This window comes from Heterodontus francisci, chromosome 45 (assembly GCF_036365525.1).
Source record: "Heterodontus francisci isolate sHetFra1 chromosome 45, sHetFra1.hap1, whole genome shotgun sequence".
In the NCBI taxonomy this organism is placed as follows: Eukaryota; Metazoa; Chordata; class Chondrichthyes; order Heterodontiformes; family Heterodontidae; genus Heterodontus; species Heterodontus francisci.
In genome coordinates, this window is record NC_090415.1 from 10,977,978 (window position 1) to 11,005,737 (window position 27,760).

Here is a 27,760-nt window from a genome sequence, read left to right on the forward strand (position 1 = left end):
ACAGGTGGGGATGTGATAGGAATATGGGATTAGTGTAGGATTAGTATAAATGGGTGGTTGATGGTCGGCACAGACTTGGTGGGCCGAAGGGCCTGTTTCAGTGCTGTATCTCTAAACTAAACTAAACTAGAGAAGCAGAGAGGGCTTTGAACGAAACAAAGGGGGAGAGGTATCAAGCTTGGGTAGGTGCAACAAATCAAGGGTTAGAGTCAAGGTAAGAGAGCAGAATTGTAACTTGGGAAATGAAGACCAGTGAATGGCGGAAGGGACAGAGAGAAAAAAACCTAAGAACACAGCAACAGTCAACACGAGGTGTTACAAAGATAACAAAAATATAAGGCTCTGTATGTGAATGCACATAGCATTCATAACAAGGTAGAGGAACAGATAGTGCACATTGAAGTAAATCAATATGATATAATAGCCATTACAGAGACATGGTTGTAAGATAACAATGGTTGGGTCCTGAATATTGAGGGGTATACAGCATTCAAGAAGAATAGGAAGTTAGATAAAGGTGAAGGGGTTGCACTGTTAATCAAGGATGGCATTGGTGCAATAGTTAGAGATAACCTTGGTTCAGGAGATCAGGATGTAGAATCGGTTTGGGTGATGATGAGGAATATTCGGGGAAAGAAGTCACTAGTGGGAGTTGTGTACTGGCCACCGAGCAATAATGACAATGTAGGATGAAGTATACAAGAACAAATTTTGGGTGCTTGTGATAAAGGGATGCAAATAATAATGGGGATTTTATTCAACATATAAACTGGAAAAATGAGATTGGTTATAGCAGCCTTCACGAGGAGTTCAAAGAATGCTTTTGAGATAGTTTCTTTGAGCAGTACATTCTGGAACCAGGTTATATTAGATTTGGTATTGTGTAATTTGACAGGATTAATTAATGACCTCAGTGTAAAGGCACCTCTAGGTAGCAGCAACCACAATATGACAGAATTTTGCATCCAGTTTGAAATTGAGAGGAGTGGGTCTAAGACTAGTATTTTAAATTTAAATAAGGACATCCATGTGGGCATGAAAGCTGAGCTAGCTGAATTGAACTGGGTTACTAGGCTAGGAGATAAATCAATAGAGAAGCAGTAGCAGACATTTAAGGGGATATTTCTGAAAACTCAAAGGAATTATATACCTACAGTAAAGTAAAATTCCAAGGGGAGGACCCACCATCCATTGTTCACTAAAGAAGTTAAAGATAGCCTCAACCTTAAGGAAAAAGCATATAATTGTGCAAAGACGAGTGGCAGGTCAGATGATTGGTCAGAATATAATGAATTGCCGAGAATGACTGAAAGGTTAATCAGGGGAAAATACATTAGATTATGACAGCAAACTAGCTAGAAACGTAAAAACGGATAGCAAGAGTTTCCATAGGTATTTAAAAAGGAAAAGTGTAAGGAAAATGAGTGTTGGTCCTTTCGAGAATGAGAATGGGGAGTTAATAGTAGATAATAAAGAAATGGTGGTTGAAATGAACAATTATTTGGCTTCTGTCTTCACTAGAGGATACACAAAATATTTCAGTAATAGCAGTAAATCAGGAGGTGGAAGGAAGAGAGGAACTTGGTGAAGTTACAATCACCAGGGAAGTGGTACTGAGTAAACTGATGGAGCTGCTGGCTGACAAGTCTCTGGGTCCTGATGGGCTTCATCCTCGGGTCCTTAAAGTTATGGCTGCTGAAATAGTTGATTCGTTATTTTTTCAAGATTTGCGAGATTCTAGAAAGATTCCATCAGACTGGAAAGTAGCAAATATAACCCTTCTATTCAAGAAGGTGGGGAGGCAGAAATTGGGTAACTATAGGATAGTTAGCTTGACCCCGGAGTCGGGAAGGCATTAGAATTGATCATTAAGGAGGCTATAGCTGGGCCTTTAGAAAAACACAAGGTCATTGGAAATGTTCAGCATGGCTATGTGAAAGGGAAATCATGGTTAACCAAAGTATTAGAGTTCTTTCAAGGAGGAAAATGCACTGGGGATAAAGGAGAGCCCATTGACATACAGTATTTGGTTTTCAAGAAGGCCTTTGTCAAGGTGTCACATGAAAGGTTATTGTGCAAAGCAGGAGTTCATGGTGTAGTGGGTAACTTAATTAGCATGGATAGAAGATTGGCTGGCTGGCAGAAAACATTCTGATCGGGAGGATGTGATAAGTGGAGTAACACAGGGGTCTGTGCTGGGCCCACAACTTTTTACAATTTATATCCATGACCTAGATGAGGGGAGCAATGGCATTGCAGTTAAATTTGCAGATGACACACAGATCGGTAGGAAAGTGTGTTGTGATGAGGACATAAGGAGGTTGCAGACCTTTATAGATGGTTGAGTGAGTGGTCAGAAATCTGGCAGATGAAGTGTAATGTGAAAAAATGTGAAGTTGTTCACTTTGTCTGGAAGATTAAAAAAACAAAGTATTACTTAAATGGAGAACAACTGCATAATTCCGAGGTGCAGAGGGATCTAGGTGTTCTGGTGCATGAGTCATGAAAAGTTAGTATGCAGGTACAGCAAGTCATCAAGAAGGAAAATGGAATACTATCCTTTATCATGAGAGGAATTGAAAATAAATGGAAGAATGTTATGCTTCAGTTATACAGGGCATTGGTGTGACCACATCTTGAATACTGCGTGCAGTTTTAGTCTCCATATTTCAGGAAGGAAGTAAATGTGTTGGAGGCTTTTCACAGGAGGTTTATTAGATTGATACCTGGAATGAGTGGGTTGTCTTATGAGGAAAGGTTGGACAGACTGGGCTTTTCTTCACTGGAGTTTAGAAGAGTGAGGGGAGACTTGATTGAAGTGTATAACATCCTGAATGGTCTTGACAAGTGGATGGGGAAAGGTTGTTTCTTCTTGTGGATGAGTTCAAAACTCGGGGATGCTGTTTTCCAATTCGGGGTCGCCTTTTTAGGACAGAGATGAGATTTTCTTCTCTCCGAGGGTTGTGCAACTTTGGAATTCTCTGCCTCAGAAGGTGGTGGAGGTGGGGTAATTGAATATTTTTGAGGCAGGGGTAGATAGATTCTTGTTAGGCAAGGGAATCAAAGATTATCAGGCATAGATGGGAGTGTGGAATTCAACTCAGAAATTGATCAGCCATGAACAAATTGAATAGTGGAGCAAGCTCGAGCGGCTGAATGGTCTACTTCTGCTAATTCAGCAGGACTGGGAGACTGTTTGTAATATGCACTGTGAAGCAGGAACTGGTCCCGGAACATGGAGTGAGCCAGGGGAAAGGGAGAGGTCTTTCTCGGGCACTGTCTGGACAGGGAGAGAGAGACAGAATATGATGAACTCGCTTTTCAAGATCATTGCTGATTTCTCTCTCCAAACTGTAATGAATGTTCCTGGTTCAGATTCAATATCTCACTGTTTGTTGTTGGATAGTGAATTGGGTGGCAGAGTGGCCCAGTGACTAGCACCGCAGCCTCACAGCTCCAGTGACATTGGTCCGGTTCTTCGTACTGCTTGTGTGGATTTTGCAAGTTTTCCCTGTGACTGCATGGGTTTCCGCTGGGTACTCTGGTTTCCTTCCACATGCCAAAGACTTGCAAGTTGATAGGTAAATTAGTCATTGCAAAAAATAAAATGCCCCTGGTGTAGGTATGTTGTAGGAGAATAGTGGGGACGTGAGAGGGAAAAATGGGATTAATATAGGAATGGTATAAATGGGTGGTTGATGGTCAACATGGACTCGATGGGCTGAAGGGCCTGTTTAGGTACTGTATCTCTCTATGAATGGCGAAAAAAAAATGGATGAATAATGTAGACACGGCAGATTTTCAAAGACTGTCTATTGCAGGATCAGGTGAGGAGATTAAGGACACTTTTTAAAACAGTTATTACTTCTTGTCCATTGAACAATTGAACATGGAAATAGAACTCTGGCTTGTGCAAATGTCACTTCTCCATTGAGTCGTCCGAGTCATTGAGCACTGCGGGGCATGGGTTGTTTCTGAATGTCACAACATTGCTGTAAAACTGCTCCAAATACCTGGGAAACAGAAGCAGAGTGCTGCAGTACTGCAGTGGACTCAGACACTGACACTGCTTATGTGTGAACTTTCCTTTTGTGATTGCTCAGAATGATTATTATTGAAAATATTACATTGATCACTTTTGTGTCTTCTCACTCACCTGTTCTTCAAGTGTAAGAGTTACCTTTTTTTTCTGCCAGGCAAACACTCGGAAGGAACCAGAACGAAAGTCATGACTCATCAATAGATGGAAAAGTACCTCCAGCTCGTTCCAACACATATTAGGTACAGTATCAGTCACAAAGCACAGTGACACAGTCAGGTCGTCATTTCCACTGTAACAAACAAAAGAAGTAGTCAGACCCAGACTGATCCCAAAGAGACACATTATCAATCCAATCGTCAAACAGAGCATAGAGATAGTATTTGTTTCTATTTCTCTCCAACTGACTGGTAGATACATGATTCACAGTCCAAAAACACACACATTATCTGATTTAAATACACTGTGTCACTGTGGCTACAATTCAAATACCAAATCTAAAACAGAACAGACAAAATGTACCTGATTGAAAGCTACAGAATGAATCCCAATAACATACCTCACAATACAAACTGAACTACAAATTACACACCAGTGTAAACATGTCACTAAGGGTCAGACAAAAACATACAGGATTAGTTCGTTTACTACAAACTGATGGAATTTGACATTAGATGTCAGGTCATACTCTAAAATTGAAAGATTGTCATTCACAATTGCTTTTGCCGAGCTGCAAATTGGATAAAAAGCTACAACTCTCAAACAAGAATTGAATAAAACCTACAGCAATAAAATATTGTTAATCCATATTTTAAACTAAACACAAGTAAACACATATTGATACATTAACGTGTGAAACAAAGAGTTGTCACCACAATGCCTGAGATACATATGAAGTACCGGATATTCCAAAATTCTGTAGACTCTGGAGCAGTTCGTACAGATTGGAGGGTGGAAAATGTAACCCCACTATTTAAAACAAGGAGGGAGACAAAAAAAGGAATTACAGACAGAACCTTACATCAGTAGTGGGGAAAATGCTGGAGTCTATTATAAAGGATGTGATAGTTTTACGAAAGAGAAGTCATGCTTAACAAATCCACTGGAGTTTTTTGAGGATGTAACTAACAGACTCGATAATGGAGAACTAGTGGATGTGGTGCATTTGGATTTTCAGAAGGCTTTTGACAAGGTCCCATATAAGAGGTTAGTGTGCAAAATTAAAGCACATGGGATTGGGGGTAATATACTGGCAGGGATTGGGAATTAGTTGACAGACAGGAAACAGAGTAGGAATAAATGGGTATATTTCTGGGTGGCAGGCAGGGTCCAGTGGGGTACTGCTGGATACTGTGCTTGAGCCCCAGATATTCACAATATATCTTACAGACATAAGTGAGGGAAGTAAATGTAACATTTCCAGGTTTGCAGATGAGACAGTGCTGGGGGTGGGTTTGCTTCGGGGGTTGGGGGGGGGGGGGGCGTGGAGATTGTGAGCTGTGAGGAGGATGCAAAAGGCTCCAATGTGATTTGGACAAGTTGGGTGAGTAGGCAACTGTGTGGCAGATGAAATATAAATTGGATAAAAGTGAATTTATCCACTTTGGTTTTAAAACAGTAAAGCAGATTATTATCTGAATAGTGATAGATAGGGAAAGGGGGAGGTGCAACGAGACCTGGGTGTCCTTGTACATCAGTCGCTGAAAGCAAGCATTCAGGTGCAGCAAGCAATTAGGAAGGAAAATGGTATGTTGGCCTTCATTGCAAGAGGATTTGAGTACAGGAGCACAGATGTCTTACTGCAGTTATACAAGGCCTTGGTGAGACTCATCTGGAGTATTTAGAGTCAAAGAGCGATACAGCACTGAACAAGGCCCTTTGGGCAACCGAGTCTGTGCTGACCAACAACCACCCATTTTTATACTAATCCTACATTAACCCCATCCGACCAACAATCACCTATTTATACTAATCCTACATTAATGCCATATTCCCTACCTCTACCCACCTTCCCTACCACCAACCTATACTCGGGGCAATTTACAATGGCCAATTTACCTATCAACCTGCAAGTCTTTGGCTGTGGGAGAAAATCAGAGCACCCGGCGGAAACCCACATGGTCACAGGAAGAACTTGCAAACTCCACACAAGCAGTACCCAGAACCAAACCCATGTCACTGGAGCTGTGAGGCTGTGGTGCTAACCACTGTGCCACCATATTGTGTGTAGTTTTGGTCTATTTATCTTAGGAATTTTGTTCTCGCCTTGGTTCCTGGGATGGCAGGATTGATGTAGGAGGAGAGATTGGGTCAAGTAGGCCTACATTTACTTTGGTTTAGAAGAATGAGAGGGGATCTCATAGAAACCAATAAAATTCTAACAGGATTCATGCTGAATGCAGGGAGGATGTTCCCGATGGCTGGGGAGTGCAGAACCAGGGGTCACAGTCTCAGGATACGGGGTATAGAACAGTACAGCACAGTGGCGCAGTGGTTAACACCGCAGCCTCACAGCTCCAGCGACCCGGGTTCAATTCTGGGTACTGCCTGTGTGGAGTTTGCAAGTTCTCCCTGTGTCTGCGTGGGTTTCCTCCGGGTGCTCTGGTTTCCTCCCACATGCCAAAGACTTGCAGGTTGATCAGTTAATTGGCCATTATAAATTGCCTTTAGTATCGGTAGGTGGTAGGGAAATATAGGGACAGGTGGGGATGTGGTAGGAATATGGGATTAGTGTAGGATTAGTATAAATGGGTGGTTGATGGTCGGCACAGACTCGGTGGGCCGAAGGGCCTGTTTCAGTGCTGTATCTCTAAACTTAACAGTACAGGCCCTTCGGCCCACGATGTTGTGCCGAACCTTTAACCTACTCTAAGATCAAACTACCTGCATACCCTTCTTTCTACTATCATCCATGTACCTATCCAAGAGTCGCTTAAATGTTCCTAATGTATCTGCTTCTACTACCACCACTGGCAGTGCATTCCATGCACCCACCACTCTCTGTGTAAAGACACTACCTCTGACATCGCCACGAAACCTTCCTCCAATCACCTTAAAATTATGCCCCCTGGTGATAGCCCTTTCCACCCTGGGAAAAAGTCTCTGGCTATCCACTCTATCTATGCCTCTCATCATCTTGTACTCCTCTGTCAAGTCACCTCTCATCCTTCTTTGCTCCAATGAGAAAAGCCCTAGCTCCCTCAACCTTTCTTCGTAAGACATTCCCTCCAGTCCAGGCAGCATCCTGGTAAATCTCTTCTGCACCCTCTCTAAAGCTTCCACATCCTTCCTATAATGAGGCGACCAGAACTGAACACAATATTCCAAGTGTGGTCTAACCAGGGCTTTATAGAGCTGCAGCATAACCTCGCGGCTCTTAAACTCAATCCCCCTGTTAATGAAAGACAACCCACCATACGCCTTTTAACAACCCTATCAACTTAGGTGGCAACTTTGAGCGATCTATGGACATGGACCCCAAGATCCCTCTGTTCCTCCACACTACCAAGAATCCTGTCTTTAAGCCTGTATTCTGCATTCAAATTCGACCTTCCAAAATGAATCACTTCACACTTTTCCAGGTTGAACTCCATCTGCCACTTCTCAGCCCAGCTCTGCATCCTGTCAATGTCCCGTTGCAACCCACAACAGCCTTCCACACTATCCACAACTCCAGCAATCTTCGTGTCATCGGCAAACTTGCTAACCCAGCCTTCCACTTCCTCATCCAAGTCATTTATAAAAATCACAAAGAGCAGAGGTCCCAGAACAGATCCCTGTGGAACACCACTGGTCACCGAGCTCCAGGCTGAATACTTTCCATCTACTACCACCCTCTGTCTTCTATGGGCCAGCCAAAAACCAGAATAGATCAATAAATCAAATGGCAGATATAGCATGAATCCCAACTTCCCATTGCAGTGACTGACATGCACAGAGTAAAACTATCATCTATTTAGCAGAAGTTAACAAGCACCCTTCAAATGTACACTCACAGAGTAGAAACTGTCAGTTCAAGGCAGAAACAGATTCACACACAACAAGATGAAAGATACAATGTGAACCTCATACTTAAATACCAGAAGCTGATGGGTATACAGTAAAACTTGCAATAGGATACCAGACACAGACAGATAGATAAAAGACAATATCACATAGCAGAATCTGACAAGTGCAGAGTAAACTGTATAGTAGCATATCAGAGAGTGACCGTAAAAGTGTAAATCAAGCACTACCATAAACCAACAAGTACAGAATAATGACCATCCTCACAAGAGTGATTCTGATAGATACAGGGGAAATGTTACACTCACCATACATGCACAGAAACAGAATACAACATATACACATAAAGTAACTGAGGTACATAGCAAAATCCACATTGAGAAACATACAGGGAAAGTAAAACACATAATCACAAATCATGCACAGACAAAAGCCACATTCACATTACAGAGACTGGCAGATGCAGAGTAAAACCCACAATCAATTACCACAAACAAAATGTTACAGAATAAAACAGATATTTGCATTGCAGTAACTGACAACATGCTAGGTAAAATCCACATTTACATATCAGAAACCAAAGGTTAAAGATTGATCCCACATTCATTTGCCAGAATATACGATGTACAGTGGAAATAAAAACAGAAAATGCTGGAAATAATCTGCAAATCTGGCAGCACCTGTAGAGAGAGAAAGTGAGTGAACATTTCGGGTCAATGACCTTCGATCAGAACAGACCTTTCTGATGAAAGACCATTGACCAGAATGGTTATCTCTGTTTTTTTTTTAGAATTAGAACATTACAGCGCAGTACAGGCCCTTCGGCCCTCGATGTTGCGCCGAGCTGTGAAACCATCTGACCTACACTATTCCATTTTCATCCATGTGTCTATCCAATGACCACTTAAATGCCCTTAAAGTTGGCGAATCTACTACTGTTGCAGGCAGGGCGTTCCACGCCCTTACTACTCTCTGAGTAAAGAAACTACCTCTCACATCTGTCCTTTATCTATCACCCCTCAACTTAAAGCTATGTCCCCTCGTGTTTGCCATCACCATCCGAGGAAAAAGACGCTCACTATCCACCCTATCTAACCCTCTGATTATCTTATATGTCTCTATTAAGTCACCTCTCCTCCTCCTTCTCTCCAACGAAAACAACCTCAAGTCCCTCAGCCTTTCCTCATAAGACCTTCCCTCCGTACCAGGCAACATCCTAGTAAATCTCCTCTGCACGCTTTCCATAGCTTCCACATCCTTCCTATAATGCGGTGACCAGAACTGCACGCAATACTCCAGGTGCGGTCTCACCAGAGTTTTGTACAGCTGCAGCATGACCTCGTGGCTCCGAAACTCGATCCCCCTACTAATAAAAGCTAACGCACCATATGCCTTCTTAACAGCCCTATTAACCTGGGTAGCAACCTTCAGGGATTTATGCACCTGGACACCAAGATCTCTCTGTTCATCTACACTACCAAGATTCTTCCCATTAGCCCAGTACTCTGCATTCCTGTTACTCCTTCCAAAGTGAATCACCTCACACTTTTCCGCATTAAACTCCATTTGCCATCTCTCAGCCCAGCTCTGCAGCCTATCTATGTCCCTCTGTACCCTACAACATCCTTCGGCACTATCCACAACTCCACCGACCTTAGTGTCATCTGCAAATTTACTAACCCACCCTTCTACACCCTCTTCCAGGTCATTTATAAAAATGACAAACAGCAGTGGCCCCAAAACAGATCCTTGCGGTACACCACTAGTAACTAAACTCCAGGATGAACATTTGCCATCAACCACCACCCTCTGTCTTCTTTCAGCTAGCCAATTTCTGATCCAAAGCTCTAAATCACCTTCAACCCCATACTTCCGTATTTTCTGCAATAGCCTACCGTGGGGAACCTTATCAAACGCCTTACTGAAATCCATATACACCACATCCACTGCTTTACCCTCATACACCTGTTTGGTCACCTTTTCGAAAAACTCAATAAGGTTTGTGAGGCACGACCTACCCGTCACAAAACCGTGCTGACTATCTCTAATGAACTTATTCTTTTCAAGATGATTATAAATCCTGTCTCTTATAACCTTTTCAACATTTTACCCACAACCGAAGTAAGGCTCACAGGTCTATAATTACCAGGGCTGTCTCTACTCCCCTTCTTGAACAAGGGGACAACATTTGCTATCCTCCAGTCTTCCGGCACTATTCCTGTCGACAATGACGACATAAAGATCAAGGACAAAGGCTCTGCAATCTCCTCCCTAGCTTCCCAGAGAATCCTAGGATAAATCCCATCTGGCCCAGGGGACTTATCTATTTTCACACTTTCCAAAATTGATAACACCTCCTCCTTGTGAACCTCAATCCCATCTAGCCTCGTAGCCTGAATCTCAGTATTCTCAACAACATTTTCTTTCTCTACTGTAAATACTGACACAAAATATTCATTTAACACTTCCCCTATCTCCTCTGATTCCACACACAACTTCCCACTACTATCCTTGATTGGCCCTAATCTAACTCTAGTCATTCTTTTATTCCTGATATACCTATAGAAAGCCTTAGGGTTTTCCCTGATCCTATCCACCAATGACTTCTCGTGTCCTCTCCTTGCTCTTCTTAGCTCTCCCTTTAGATCCTTCCTGGCTAGCTTGTAGCTCTCAAGCGCCCTAACTGAGCCTTCACGTCTCATCCTAACATAAGCCGCCTTCTTCCTCTTGACAAGCGCTTCAACTTCTTCAGTAAACCACGGCTCCCTCGCTCGACAACTTCCTCCCTGCCTCACAGGTACATACTTATCAAGGACACACAGTAGCTTCTCCTTGAATAAGCTCCACATTTCGATTGTTCCCATCCCCTGCAGTTTCCTTCCCCATCCTACGCATCCTAAATCTTGCCTAATCGCATCATAATTTCCTTTCCCCCAGCTATAATTCTTGCCCTGCGGTATATACCTGTCCCTGCCCATCGCTAAGGTAAACCTAACCGACTTGTGATCACTATCACCAAAGTGCTCACCTACATCTAAATCTAACACCTGGCCGGGTTCATTTCCCAGTACCAAATCCAATGTGGCATCGCCCCTGGTTGGCCTGTCTACATACTGTGTCAGAAAACCCTCCTGCACACACTGGACAAAAACTGACCCATCTAAAGTACTCGAACTATAGTATTTCCAGTCGATATTTGGAAAGTTAAAGTCCCCCATCACAACTACCCTGTTACTCTCGCCCCTGTCGAGAATCATCTTCGCTATCCTTTCCTCTACATCTCTGGAACTATTAGGAGGTCTATAAAAGACTCCCAACAGTGTAACCTCACCTCTCCTGTTTCTAACCTCGGCCCATACTACCTCAGTAGACGAGTCCTCAAACGTCCTTTCTGTCGCTGTAATACTCTCCTTGATTAACAATGCCACACCCCCCCCTCTTTTACCATCTTCTCTGTTCTTACTGAAACATCTAAATCCCGGAATCTGCAACATCCATTCCTGCCCCTGCTCTACCCATGTCTCCGAAATGGCCACTACATCGAGATCCCAGGTACCAACCCATGCTGCAAGCTCACCCACCTTATTCCGGATGCTCCTGGCGTTGAAATAGACACACTTTAAACCAGGTTCTTGCTTGCCAGTGCCCTCTTGCGTCCTTGTAACCATATCCCTGACCTCACTACTCTCAACATCCTGTACACTGGCACTACAATTTAGGTTCCCATTCCCCTGCTGAATTAGTTTAAACCCCCCCCGAAGAGCACTAGCAAATCTCCCCCCCAGGATATTGGTACCCCTCTGGTTCAGGTGAAGACCATCCTGTTTGTAGAGGTCCCACCTACCCCAGAAAGAGCCCCAATTATCCAGGAAACCAAAACCCTCCCTCCTGCACCATCCCTGCAGCCACGTGTTCAACTCCTCTCTCTCCCTATTCCTCGCTTCGCTATCACGTGGCACGGGCAACAACCCAGAGATAACAACTCTGTTTGTTCTCGCTCTAAGCTTCCACCCTAGCTCCCTGAATTTCTGTCTTAAATCCCCATCTCTCTTCCTACCTATGTCGTTGGTGCCTATGTGGACCACGACTTGGGGCTGCTCCCCCTCCCCCTTAAGCATCCCAAAAACACGATCCGAGACATCACGAATCCTGGCACCTGGGAGGCAACATACCAACCGTGAGTCTCTCACGTTCCCACAGAACCTCCTATCTGTTCCCCTAACTATGGAGTCCCCAATGACTAATGTTCTGCTCCTCTTCCCCTTTCCCTTCTGTGCAACAGGGACAGACTCTGTGCCAGATAACTGGAGACTTGATTGAAGTGTATAACATCGTGAATGGTCTTGACAAGTGGATGGGGAAAGGATGTTTCCTCTTGTGGATGAGTTCAGAACTCGGGGGTGCTGTTTTCGAATTAGGGGTCGCCATTTTAGGACAGAGATGAGATTTTTTTCTCTCCGAGGGTTGTGCAACTTTGGAATTCTCTGCCTCAGAAGGTGGTGGAGGTGGGGTAATTGAATATTTTTAAGGCAGGGGTAGATAGATTCTTGTTAGGCAAGGGAATCAAAGATTATCAGGCATAGATGGGAGTGTGGAATTCAACTCAGAAATTGATCAGCCATGAACAAATTGAATAGCGGAGCAAGCTCGAGCGGCTGAATGGTCTACTTCTGCTAATTCAGCAGGACTGGGGGACTGTTTGTAATATGCACTGTAAAGCAGGAACTGGTCCAGGAACATGGAGTGAGCCAGAGGAAAGGGAGAGGTCTTTCTCGGGCACTGTCTGGACAGAGAGAGAGAGAGACAGAATATGATGAACTCCCTTTTCAAAATCATTGCTGATTTCTCTCTCCAAACTGTAATGAACGTTCCTGGTTTGGATTCAATATCTCACTGTTTGTTGTTGTTCGATAGTGAAGTGGGTGGCAGAGTGGCACAGTGGCTAGCACCGCAGCCTCACAGCTCCAGTGACATTGGTCTGAGGCTTCGTACTGCTTGTGTGGATTTTGCAAATTTTCCCTGTGACTGCATGGGTTTCCGCTGGGTGCTCTGGTTTCCTTCCACATGCCAAAGACTTGCAGGTTGATAGGTAAATTAGCCATTGTAAAAAAAAAAAATGCCCCTGGTGCAGGTATGTTGGAGGAGAATAGTGGGGACTTTAGAGGTAGAAATGGGATTAATATAGATTGGTATAAATGGGTGGTTGGTGGTCAGGAAGGACTCGATGGGCTGAAGGGCCTGTTTAGGTACTGTATCTCTCGATGAATGGCGGAATAAAAATGGCTGAATAATGTAGACACGGCAGATTTTCAAAGACTCTCTATTGCAGGATCAGGTGAGGAGATTAAGGACACTTTTTTAAACAGTTATTACTTCTTGTCCATTGAACAATTGGACATGGAAATAGAACTCTGGCTTTTGCAAATATCACTTCTCCATTGAGTCGTCCGAGTCATTGAGCACTGCGGGGCATGGGTTGTTTCTGAATGTCACAAAATTGCTGTAAAACTGCTCCGAATACCTGGGAAACAGAAGCAGAGTGCTGCAGTACTGCAGTGGACTCAGACACTGACACTGCTTATGTGTGAACTTTCCTTTTGTGATTGCTCAGAATGATTATTATTGAAAATATTACATTGATCACTTTTGTGTCTTCTCACTCACCTGTTCTTCAAGTGTAAGAGTTACCTTTTTTTTCTGCCAGGCAAACACTTGAAGGAACCAGAAGGAAAGGCATGACTCATCAATAGATGGAAAAGTACCTCCAGCTCGTTCCAACACATATTAGGTACAGTATCAGTCACAAAGCACAGTGACACGGTCAGGTCATCATTTCCACTGTAACAAACAAAAGAAGTAGTCAGACCCAGACTGATCCCAAAGAGACACATTATCAATCCAATAGTCAAACAGAGCATAGAGATAGTATTTGTTTCTATTTCTCTCCAACTGACTGGTAGATACATGAATCACAGTCCAAAAACACACACATTATCTGATTTAAATACACTGTGTCACCTTGGCTACAATTCAAATACCAAATCTTAAACAGAACAGGCAAAATGTACCTGATTGAAAGCTACAGAATGAATCCCAATAACACACCCCACAATATAAACTGAGCTACAAATTACACACCAGTGTAAACATGTCACTAAGGGTCAGACAAAAACATACAGGATTAGTTCATTTACTACAAACTGATGGAATTTAACATTACATGTCAGGTCATACTCTAAAATTGAAAGATTGTCATTCACAATTGCTTTTGCAGAGATACAAATTGGATAAAAAGCCACAACTCACAAACAAGAATTGAATAAAACCTACAGCAATAAAACATTGTTAATCCAGATTTAAAATTAAACACAAGTAAACACATATTGATACATTAACGTGTGAAACAAAGAGTTGTCACCACAATGCCTGAGATACATATGAAGTACCGGATATTCCAAAATTCTGCAGACTCTGGAGCAGTTCGTACAGATTGGAGGGTGGAAAATGTAACCCCACTATTTAAAACAAGGAGGGAGAGAAAAAAAAAAGAATTACAGACAGAACCTTACATCAGTGGTGGGGAAAATGCTGGAGTCTATTATAAAGGATGTGAGTAGTTTTACAAAAGGGAAGTCATGCTTAACAAATCCACTGGAGTTTTTTGAGGATGTAACTAGCAGACTCGATAATGGAGAACTAGTGGATGTGGTGCATTTGGATTTTCAGAAGGCTTTTGACAAGGTCCCACGTAAGAGGTTAGTGTGGAAAATTAAAGCACATGGGATTGGGGGTAATATACTGGCAGGGATTGGGAATTAGTTGACAGACAGGAAACAGAGCAGGAATAAATGGGTATATTTCTGGGTGGCAGGCAGGGTCCAGTGGGGTACTGCAGGAAACTGTGCTTGAGCCCCAGCTATTCACAATATATCTTACAGACTTGGGTGAGGGAAGTAAATGTAACATTTCCAGGTTTGCAGATGACACAGAGCTGGGGGTGGGGGTTGGGGGGAGGTATTGTGAGCTGTGAGGAGGATGCAAAAGGCTCCAATGTGATTTGGACAAGTTGGGTGAGTAGGCAACTGTGTGGCAGATGAAATATAAATAGGATAAAAGTGAAGTTATCCACTTTGGTTTTAAAACAGTAAAGCAGATTATTATCTGAATAGTGATAGATAGGGAAAGGGGGAGGTGCAACGAGACCTGGGTGTCCTTGTACATCAGTCGCTGAAAGCAAGCATTCAGGTGCAGCAAGCAATTAGGAAGGAAAATGGTCTGTTGGCCTTCGTTGCAAGAGGATTTGAGTACAGGAGCACAGATGTCTTACTGCAGTTATACAAGGCCTTGGTGAGGCTAATCTGGAGTACTTAGAGTCACAGAGTGACACAGCACCGAACACTCTGACCCTTCATCTGTCTTTTCCTCCCTGACAGTCCCTCTCTCTCCTTCTCTCTCTGTCCCTCCATCTGTCTTTCCCTCTCTCTCCTTCTTTCTCTGTCTCTCTCTCTGTCTTTCCATCTGTCTTTCCCTCCTTGTCACTCCCTCTCTCTCCTTCTATCTCTCTCTGCCTGTCTCTCTGTCAATCCCTCTCTCTCCTTCTATCTCTGTCTCTCTCTCTATCCCTCTATCCCTCCATCTGTCCTTCCCTCCCTGTCACTCCATCTGTTTCCTTCTCTCTCTGTCTCTCACTCTGTCCCTCCATCTGTCTTTCCCTCCCTGACACTCCCTCTCTCTCCTATCTCTGTATCTCTCTCTGTCCCTCCATCTGTCTTTCCATCTCTGTCCCTCCATCTGTCTTTCCCTCTTTGTCCTTCTATCTCTGTCTCTCTGTCTTTCCCTCTCTCTTCTTCTATCTCTGCCTCTCTCTCTCTCTCTATCCCGCCATCTGTCTTTCCCTCCCTGACACTCCATCTCTCTCCTTCTCTGTCTGTCTCTCACTCTGTCCCTCCATCTGTCTTTCCCTTCCTGACACTCCCTCTCTTTCCTTCTATCTCTGTCTCTCTCTCTCTCCCTCCATCTGTCTTTCCCTCTCTGTCTCTCCGTCTTTCTCCTTCTCTCTCTGTCTCTGTCCCTCCAGTGGTCTCCCCTTTAGTGACTTGGTGCCAAATTGTTATTATTTTTTATTCATTTGTTGGATGTGTGCATTACTGGCTCTGTCAGCATTTTATTATCCATCACGAATTGCTGTTGAACCTTCTTGAACCGCTGCAGTCCATGTGGGGTAGATACACCCACAGTGCTGTTAGGAAGTGAGATCCAGAATTTTGACCTAGTGACAGTGAAGGAATGGTGATATAGTTCCAAGTCAGGATGGTGTGAGACTGGAAGGGAAACTTGCAGGTGGTGGTGTTCCCATATGTGTTTCCTGTTTGTTTGCTCTCTCTCTCCCTCCTTATTTCTAGACCTCCCTGTCCCTCTCTGTCATGGGAACCTCAGAAGAGAAGGAAGTGGGTGCAGGAACAGAGAGACCTGGGGATGTCTGTGCACAAATTGAAGGTGGCAGGGCGAGTTGAGAAAGTGGTTAAAAGGCATATGGGATACAGGCTTTGTAAATAGACACTGAGAGTATAAAAGCAAGGAGGTTATGATGAAGCTTTATAAAACACTGCTTCATCCTCATCTAGTATTGTGTCCAATTCTGGACACCATACTTTAGGAAGGATGTGGGGGCTTTAGAGATGATGCATAAAAGATTCACGAGCAAGGTTCCAGGGATGAGGGACTTCAGTTACGTGGATAGATTGGAGAAGCTGGGGTTGTTCTTTGTGTCTTTCTCCGTCTTCCTCTCTCTCTCCCTCCTGCTATCTCTGACACTAGGAGAGAGACAGAGGGAGAGAGGGTTAGCTATGAAGCCAGGAGAAAAAGACCAACAAATTCAGCAACCATTTCAGTAAGAGAAAAGCCAACAACAAGCACAAGCTGTTGGAGGGACGGGAAATCGATTACGAAGGGACAGACTATCTGATCACACCCGGGATGGTGTAATGGATGCCAAAAAAGCCCATGTCCGCCTGCAATAAGAAAAGAAGGGATAGAGAGCTGAAAGGGAATGAGTTAATTTTAACTGAGTTAATGAGGGGGCAATGGCGTCCTGCGGTTCCCACAATGCCGTGCGATGGGGAACGGCCCCTTTCTGCGGAAAAGGCCGCGCTGCACTCTGGGAAGATGCTCCGCACATGCGCATCTCCACAAGAGCGTTAACCGCCGCTTTTTTATATTCTCCCCCGGCTCAGACGTTCAACTTTCCTCCCTTGAGATCGAAAGCTGAAGCCGCTTCTCCTTTTCCTTTCAGCTGCTGTTTGCGGAAATAAGTGGCCGGCTTGTGACGTCACGCAAACATGGCGGCTGATGACCCCTCCTGCCTTGGCGTCAGTGAGGTCTCAATGGCTGCCTCGCCCCACGTGTCTGGAGGTCAAGGGGTCAAAAGCTGCCTCCAGCCTCCGCGCAGCCGCGGTTTGGGCGTCTTGTGACCCCATCCCCCATGGGGTGGGGGAGGGGGTCAGCACCAGACTCTTAAAGGGACCCTGCACCACCAGAACTGTCCCAAACTGTTAAAGGGACCCAACATGGACAGACAGAGCAAGACAGTTGGAGAGCAAGTAATAGAGACGGAAATAGAAAAGAGAGAGAGGAAGAACTGAGCTTGAAAGAATCATAGAGAGATGGAGAGACTGAGAGAAAATAGGTGAGAGGGAGAGAGCAAGAGATGGTGAGAAATGGAGGCAGAATCTCAATTGGACAGAGATGGAGAGAGAGTGATGGAGAGACTGAGAGAAAACAGGTGAGAGGGAGAGAGTGAGAGAGCTAGAGATGGAGAGAAATGGAGGAAGAATTTCCTCAATTGGACAGAGATGGAGAGAGAGTGATAGAGAGATGGAGAGACTGAGAGAAAATCGGTGAGAGGGAGAGAGTGAGAGAGCAAGAGATGGTGAGAAATGGAGGAAGAATTCAGCCCCTCAAACCTGCCCCGCCATTCAATACAACCATGGCTGATCTCATTTCGTCCTCAACCCCACTTTCCTTCCCGTTCTCCATAACCATTCAACCCATTATTAATTGAAAATCTGACCATCTCCTCCTTAACTTTACTCAACGTCCCATCATCCAGCACAATGTGGGGTAGTGAATTCCACAGTCTCACGACCCTTTGAGAGAAGTAATTTCTCCTCATCTCTGTTTTTAATCTGCTCCCCCTTATTCTGAAACTATGGCCTCTCGTTCTAGATTGCCTCACATGAGGAAACATCCTCTCTGTCTACTTTGTCAATCCCCTTAATCATCTTATATATCCCTCAATTAGATCTACCCTCATTCTTCTAAACACTAGAGAGCAAAGGCCTAAACTGCTCAATCTCTCTTCATAAGACAAACCTTTCATCTCTGGAATCAGTCCAGTGAACCTCCTCTGAACTGCCTCAAAGAACAAAGAACAGTACAGCACAGGAACAGGCCATTCGGCCCTCCAAGCCTGCGCCGATCTTGATGCCTGCCAATATTAAACAAGTGGTGACCCTTACCTCCCACATCCTGTCAGAGGAGCAAGCAACTGCCCGAGCTTCCATCCCCTCTGCTCTAAATTGACAAAAGAGATTTAAAAAAATAAAGGAAAAAACTTACCTCACCAAACCCTACACACAAGAGACCTTTTTTTTTGGTTAGAGGAGGAGGATGGGTGGGAGACACTACACGTGTAGTGTTTCAGGTTTAACCACTGCCTGAATATATAAGTTCACTTACCCAGCAGTCCCCGTGTCCGTGTCCGCCCAATCACGAGGTAAGTACTTTCTAGTGAAACTTACCTTCCCGGCTGCCCCCTGGCTCGCACTCTCACCACTCCCACTGCTCAAATGGAAGAAAGAAATACCCACCAATCACTGAGCAGCTCTCCTGTGACATCACACTTCACCTTTTGCTGGTCAAGCAGGTCCACAGAACAGAACCGAGCGGCTCTCGCTGCTGCTTCTGGTCTCTGGCTTCGGCTCCTTTTATCACCCGGCTCCTCTCGCCTGTTCCCGCTCTCGCTGCAGAGATCTGCTCACGCGCGATATAGGCCTGTCGAATATGACGTCATAACGCGGAGAAGAGCGCATGCTCACCCCATCCCCCAGCACTGCCTCTGAGCACCATTCACTGTGATTGTTTAAATCAGCTGCAAATGGAGACATTACAAGCCTGGGGTAAGTGAACAAACAGTATCTGCTCACAGCAGTACAACAGATTTGGGCCCGCGTCTGCCGATGTGCTGATAGATTAGCATTGATTACCGGGTACATTCAGCGGGAGTGGGGGACAGTTTGTAATGTGCATTGTGGAGCAGGAACTGGTCCTGGAACATGGAGTGAGCCGGAGGAGAAGGGAGAGGTCTTTCTCAGGCAGTGTCTGGACAGGGAGAGAGAGACAGAATATGATGAACTCACTATTGAAAATCATTGCTGATTTCTCTCTCCAAACAGTAATGAATGTGATAATAAAAAGCAAAATACTGCGGATGCTGGAAATCTGAAATAAAAACAAGAAATCATGTAAATACTCAGCAGGTCTATTTACATCTTTGGAGAGAGAAATAGAGTTAATGTTTCAGGTCAGTGACCCTTCTTCGGTAATGAATGGTCCTGGTTCAGATCCAGTTTCTCACTATTTATTGTTATTGGATTGTGAACAGCAGAAAATCTGGCTGAACAATAAAGATGCGGCAGCTTTGAAGGGACCAGGTGAGAAGATTAAAGACACTTTTTTAAACAGTGCTTACTTGTTGCCCGTTGAACAATGGAACATGGAAATAGAAATCTGGCTTACGCAAATGTCGCTACTCGATCGGGTATTCCAATTCATGGAGCAGTGCGGGGCTTGGGGTGTTTCTGAATGTCACAAAATTGTTACAAAACCGCTCCAAATACCTGGCAAGTAGAAGCAGAGTTCTGCAGTACTGCAGTGGACTCAGACACTGACACTGCTTGTGTTGTTAACTTTCCTTTTGTGATTGTTCAGAATGTTTATTATTGAAAAGATTACTTTGATCACTTTTCTGTCTTCTCACTCAGCTATTATTCAAGTATAAGAGTTACCTTTCTTTTCCTGCAGGCAAAGACTTGAAGGAACCAGAATGAAAGTCGTGATTCCTCGACAGAAGGAAACGTGCATCCAGCTCGTTGCAATACACAGTAGGTACAGTATCAGTCACAAAGCACACTGACATGGTCAGGTCATCATTTCCACTGTAACAAACAAAAGAAGTAGTCAGACCCACACTGATTCCAAGAGACACATTATCAATCCAATAGTCAAACAGAGCAGTAGAGGTTGCAATCGTTTCTATTTCACTCCAACTGACTGATAGATACATCAATTACAGTCCAAAAACACACACATTATCAGATTTAAATACATTGTGTCGCCTTGGCTACAATTCAATTACCAATTCTTAAGTAGAACTGAACAAATGTACCTGATCGAAAACTACAGAATGAATCCCAACAACACACCCCACAATATAAACTGAGATACAAGTTACACACCAGTCCAGACATGTCACTAAGGATCAGACAAAAACACACAGGATTAATTCATTTTCTACAAACCGATGGAATTTGACATTACGTATCAGATCATGTTCTAAAATTGAAAAATCGTCATTCACAATTGCTTTTGCAGAGATACAAATTGGATACCAAGCTGCAACTCACAAACAAGAATTGCATAAAACCTACAGCAATAAAATATCGTTAATCCATATTTTAAATTAAACACAAGTAAACACATATTGATACATTAATGAGTTAAACAAAGCGTTGACAACACAATGCCTGAGATACATATTAAGTCCTGAATACAGCAGGATCTCAACTCACATACAGCACAAAGACACGTAGATGCAGAGTGAATCCTACAGTCAAACAGGGTGCCAGAGCCTCACAGATCAGGAATGAATCAAATATACAGACACAGTATCAGTAACTTACATATATTGAATGTGTCTATCCTGTGTGCACAGTAGAGATACTGGCAGATACAGAATGTCTCCCACACTTACAAACTCCCCCAGAGACAGAAACATAAGGAATGCATTCCAAACACACAAAAAGTACCAGGGACCGTCAAATTCAGAATAAACCCTACATTCACACACAGGACCAGAGACTGAAAGTCCAGAATGTGGCCCACATTCATAGATACATCATTAGCCCTTATCCAATAGTGATGAGCTTCTTGCTCCCTGTGTGGACGAGGGCACAGGCTGTAGGGGAGGATGAGCAAACTGTCCACAGCACCGTGGTTCAGAGCGCTATTCAAGTGGGATTAGTAATAGGGGATTGCAGATTTAGGGGAATAGATTCCATTCTCTGGCATCAATAACAGGGAGTCCCAAAGGCTGTGTTGCCGACCTGGTGCCAAGATTAACGACATCTCTTCTTGACTGGAGAGTAACTTGGAGTGGGAGGGGAAGGGTCCAGCTGTCTTGGTCCACATCGGTAGGACAAGGAATCCACTTCTGCTCAGAGCCTATGAGCAGCTCGGGGCTAAATTAAAAAGCAGAACCAGAAAGGTAATACTCCTCAGATTACTAGCAGAGCAATGTGCAAATTTGCGAAGGGTAAATAAGATTATAGAGGGAAACGTATTGACTGGACAAATCAGATTGGCAGAGGTAATATGGAAGGTGAATTTGTAGAGAACATCAGGGACTGTTACTTCGATCAATACATTGCAGAACATACCCGGGAACAGGCTATTATGGATCTAGTAATGTGTAATGTGTTAGGATTAACAAGAGATATTGTTGTTAAGGATCCTCTATGGGGTAGTGATCACAAGATGGTAGAATTTCAAATTCAGTTTGAGGGCGACAGTAATTCTGACAGTAAATTGGCAAGAAATATATAAACAAACAGCGAGAGCTTCTCCGGGTATATAAAAAGAACGAGAGTAGCTAAAGTGAGTGAGGGGACCTCAGAGGATGCAAAAGGAGAACTGATAATGGGGAACAGGGAAATGGCAAATAATTTATACCAATATTTTGCCTTGGTCTTCACACATTACACATACTCACGCAGCAGACGTTGATAGCTGCAGAAAAAGGAAATGTGCACACAGACACCTATAAGGAACTGTAAGATGCAGATAAGAACACAAACTTACAGACCAGAAATCGAAAGATTCAGAGATAAAAAAACCCATATCACACACTAGAGTTTGAAAGATACAGATTAAACCCACACTGTCATACCTTAACTTTACAGGTACAACTTAAAACAGACACTCACATACCAGAAACCAACTGGTGCAAAGTGAAACTCAGTCTAGTAACAGTAACTGACAGGTACAGATCAAAAACCAGATTCATATCACAGAAAATAACAGGTACAGAATAAAACAACAGTCACAGATCAGAATCTGGCAGGTAGAGAAATAAACCACCTTATTTTGCCATAAACTGCCAGGTACAGACTAAAACAGATAATCATTTACTATCAATGGACAGGTACAGATCTAATCCTTCATTCACTTAACAGAAGCAAAAAGGTACCGGATAAAGCATGTACTCAAATTCCAAAGATTGAAAGATCCAGAATAAACCCACATTCACACACCAGAAAGTGACAGGGAAAGATTGAAACCTTCACACATTTCAGAAAGTAACTGGTACAGAATAAATGCCACCCTCACATATGAGAAACTGGTAGATACAGATTGAAACACAGACTCACACACTAGAAGCCAAAAGGTACAGATTAAAATCTCCATTCACATATCAGAAATTAGGAGATGAAGTATAAAAACCACACTGAACTACCAGAGAATGACAGACACAGAGTGAAATCCATAGTGAATTGTAAAAAATTTACAGTTAGAGAGGGAAAGTCTGTGATGCATAACAGAGAGTGACAGGTACAAAGAAAACCTGACAATTGGCACTTCAGACACTGACAAATACAGAGCAAAACATACGCATAAGGAAGAAGATTCATATACCAGATACTGACAGATACCGACTAAAACTCGCACACAGGTAAAGGAAACTGAGAGGTTCAGAATAAAATTGGCAGTCACATACCAGAGAATGACATGTACAAATTAAACCTCAGAGACATATGTCAGAAACTGGCATGTACAGATTAAAAATCACATTCACTTCCGAGACAATGTAGAGATGTGGTGAAAAATCCACAATCAAAAACCAGAATGTCCCCCTTACTCTTATAACAGATAGTGACAGCGACAGGATAAAAACCACAGCTACACATTAGAAATGTAAGGGCACAGATTAAACCTTAAATTGGCCTACTAGACACTCAAAGATGAAGTGTGAACCCCCACTCATATTTTCCCAAGAATGTAATATTAACAGTCAAATCCACACTCACATACCCGAAACTGATGGGGACAAAGTACAAGCCAGACACACAGACACATCAAAATCTGAAAGATACAGAATAAGACATTTCTCACATAAAACAGGTACAGATTTACTCACACTCAAAATCAGAAACTGACAGAGATAAATTGTAGACTAGGGAATTGAGAGGTAAACATGCTGGGACCAGTGTTCTGACAAAATGCATAACTAGGGAAGCAGAGAGGGCTTTGAACGAAACAAAGGGGTAGAGGGATCAAGATTGGGTCGGTGCAACAAATCAAGGTGTAGAGTCATGGTAAGAGAGCAGAATAGTAATATGGGAAATGAAGACCAGTGAATGGTGGAAGGGACAGAGAGAAAAAAACCTGAGAACACAGCAACAGTCAACACGAGGTGTTACAAAGATAACAAAAATATAAGGCTCTGTATGTGAATGCACATAGCATTCATAACAAGGTAGAGGAACAGATAGTGCACATTGAAGTAAATCAATATGATATAATAGCCATTACAGAGACATGGTTGCAAGATAACAATGGTTGGGTCCTGAATATTGAGGGGTATACAGCATTCAAGAAGAATAGGAAGTTAGATAAAGGTGAAGGGGTTGCAATGTTAATCAAGGATGGCATTGGTGCAATAGTTAGAGATGACCTTGGTTCCGGAGATCAGGATGTAGAATCGGTTTGGGTGACAATGAGGAATAGTCGGGGAAAGAAGTCACTAGTAGGAGTTGTGTACTGGCCACCGAGTAATATTGATAATGTAGGGTGAAGTATACAAGAACAAATTTTGGGTGCTTGTGATAAAGGGATGGAAATAATAATGGGGATTTTATTCAACATATAAACTGGAAAAATGAGATTGGTTATAGCAGCCTGGACGAGGAGTTCATAGAATGCTTTTGAGATAGTTTCTTTGAGCAGTACATTCTGGAAGCAGGTTATATTAGATTTGGTATTGTGTAATTTGACAGGATTAATTAATGACCTCAGTGGAAAGGCACCTCTAGGTAGCAGCAACCACAATATGACTGAATTTTGCATCCAGTTTGAAATTGAGAGGAGTGGGTCTAAGACTAGTATTTTAAACTTAAATAAGGACAACTATGTGGGCATGAAAGCTGAGCTAGCTGAATTGAACTGGGTTACTAGGCTAGGAGATAAATCAATAGAGAAGCAGTAGCAGACATTGAAGGCGATATTTCTGAAAACTCAAAGGAATTATATCCCTACAGTAAAGTAAAATTCCAAGGGGAGGACCCACCATCCATTGTTAACTAAAGAAGTTAAGGATAGCCTCAACCTTAAGGAAAAAGCATATAATTGTGCAAAGACGAGTGGCAGGTCAGATGATTGGTTACAATGTAATGAATGCAGAGAATGACTGAAAGGTTAATCAGGTGAAAATAAATTAGATTATGACAGCAAACTAGCTAGAAATGTAAAAACAGATAGCAAGAGTTTCCAAAGGTATTTAAAAAGGAAAAGTGTAAGTAAAGTGAGTGTTGGTCCTTTAGAGAATGAGAATGGGGAGTTAATAGTAGATAATAAGGAAATGGTGGTTGAAATGAACAATTATTTGGCTTCTGTCTTCACTGGACGATACACAAAATATTTCAGTAATCGCAGTAAATCAGGAGGTGGAAGGAAGAGAGGAACTTGGTGAAGTTACAATCACCAGGGAAGTGGTACTGAGTAAACTGATGGAGCTGCTGGCTGACAAGTCTCTGGGTCCTGATGGGCTTCATCCTAGGGTCCTTAAAGTTATGGCTGCTGAAATAGTTGATTCGTTATTTTTTCAAGATTTGCGAGATTCTAGAAAGGTTCCATCAGACTGGAAAGTAGCAAATATAACCCTTCTATTCAAGAAGGTGGGGGTGCAGAAATTGGGTAACTATAGGCCAGTTAGCTTGACCCCTGATTCAGGGAAGGTGTTAGAATTGATCATTAAGGAGGCTATAGCTGGGCATTTAGAAAAACACAAGGTCATTGGAAATGTTCAGCATGGCTATGTGAAAGGGAAATCATGGTTAATCAAAGTGTTCGAGTTCTTTCAAGGAGGAAAATGCACTGGGGATAAAGGGGAGCCCATTGACATACAGTATGTGGTTTTCAAGAAGGCCTTTGTCAAGGTGCCACATGAAAGGTTATTGTGCAAAGCAGGAGTTCATGGTGTAGTGGGTAACTTAATTAGCATGGATAGAAGATTGGCTGGCTGACAGAAAACATTCTGATCGGGAGGATGTGATAAGTGGAGTAACACAGGGGTCTGTGCTGGGCCCACAACTTTTTACAATTTATATCCATAACCTAGATGAGGGGAGCAATGGCATGGCAGTTAAATTTACAGATGACACACAGATCGGTAGGAAAGTGTGTTGTGAAGAGGACATAAGGAGGTTGCAGACCTTGATAGATGGTTGAGTGAGTGGTCAGAAATCTGGCAGATGAAGTGTAATGTGAAAAAATGTGAAGTTGTTCACTTTGTCAGGAAGATTCAAAAAACAAAGTATTACTTAAATGGAGAACAACTGCATAATTCCGAGGTGCAGAGGGATCTAGGTGTTCTGGTGCATGAGTCATGAAAAGTTAGTATGCAGGTACAGCAAGTCATCAAGAAGGAAAATGGAATACTATCCTTTATCATGAGAGGAATTGAAAATAAATGTAAGAATGTTATGCTTCAGTTATACAGGGCATTGGTGTGACCACATCTTGAATACTGCGTGCAGTTTTAGTCTCCATATTTCAGGAAGGAAGTAAATGTGTTGGAGGCGTTTCACAGGAGGTTTATTAGATTGATACCTGGAATGAGTGGGTTGTCTTATGAGGAAAGGTTGGACAGTCTGGGCTTTTCTTCACTGGAGTTTAGAAGAGTGAGGGGAGACTTGATTGAAGTGTATAAGATCCTGAATGGTCTTGACAAGTGGATGGGGAAAGGATGTTTCCTCTTGTGGATGAGTGCAGAACTCGGGGGTGCTGTTTTAGAATTAGGGGTCGCCATTTTAGGACAGAGATGAGATTTGTTTTCTCTCCGAGGGTTGTGCAACTTTGGAATTCTCTGCCTCAGAAGGTGGTGGAGGTGGGGTAATTGAATATTTTTAAGGCAGGGGTAGATAGATTCTTGTTAGGCAAGGGAATCAAAGATTATCAGGCATAGATGGGAGTGTGGAATTCAACTCAGAAATTGATCAGCCAAGAACAAATTGAATAGCGGAGCAAGCTCGAGCGGCTGAATGGTCTACTTCTGCTTTTTCAGCAGGACTGGGGTACTGTTTGTAATATGCACTGTGAAGCAGGAACTGGTCCAGGAACATGGAGTGAGCCAGGGGAAAGGGAGAGGTCTTTCTCAGGCAGTGTCTAGACAGGGAGAGAGAGACAGAATATGATGAACTCCCTTTTCAAAATCATTGCTGATTTCTCTCTCCAAACTGTAATGAATGTTCCTGGTTCGGATTCAATATCTCACTGTTTGTTGTTGTTGGATAGTGAATTGGGTGGCAGAGTGGCCCAGTGACTAGCACCGCAACCTCACAGCTCCAGTGACATTGGTCCGGTTCTTCATACTGCTTGTGTGGATTTTGCAACTTTTCCCTGTGACTGCATGGGTTTCCGTTGGGTGCTCTGGTTTCCTTCCACATGCCAAAGACTTGCAAGTTGATTGGTAAATTAGCCATTGTTAAAATAAAATGCCCCTGGTGTAGGTATGTTGTAGGAGAATAGTGGGGACTTTAGAGGGAAAAATGGGATTAATATAGGATTGGTATAAATGGGTGGTGGATGGTCAGGAAAGACTCGATGGGCTGAAGGGCCTGTTTAGGTACTGTATATCGCCATGAATGGCGGGAAAAAAATGGCTGAATAATGTAGACACGGCAGATTTTCAAAGACTGTCTATTGCAGGATCAGGAGAGGAGATTAGGGACACTTTTTTAAACAGTTATTACTTCTTGTCCATTGAACAATTGGACATGGAAATAGAACTCTGGCTTGTGCAAATGTCACTTCTCCATTGAGTTGTCCGGGTCATTGAGCAGTGCAGGGCATGGGTTGTTTCTGAATGTCACAACATTGCTGTAAAACTGCTCCAAATACCTGGGAAACAGAAGCAGAGTGCTGCAGTACTGCAGTGGACTCAGACACTGACACTGCTTATGTGTGAACTTTCCTTTTGTGATTGCTCAGAATGATTATTATTGAAAATATTACATTGATTACTTTTGTGTCTTCTCACTCACCTGTTCTTCAAGTGTAAGAGTTACCTTTTTTATCTGCCAGGCAAACACTCGAAGGAACCAGAATGAAAGTCATGACTCATCAATAGATGGAAAAGTACCTCCAGCTCGTTCCAACACATAT

The 27,760-nt window shown here is 43.1% G+C and overlaps 1 long non-coding RNA gene across 1 annotated transcript in view; it reads left to right on the top strand.

The window, feature by feature from the left end:
• The window catches only part of LOC137356378 (uncharacterized), a 90,525-nt gene extending 62,765 nt beyond the window's left edge, over positions 1-27,760 (top strand). The window contains exons 4-5 of the long non-coding RNA XR_010971043.1: positions 20,126-20,205; positions 27,680-27,760. This is a non-coding gene — a long non-coding RNA (uncharacterized lncRNA). The remainder of the gene's footprint in view (positions 1-20,125; positions 20,206-27,679) is intronic.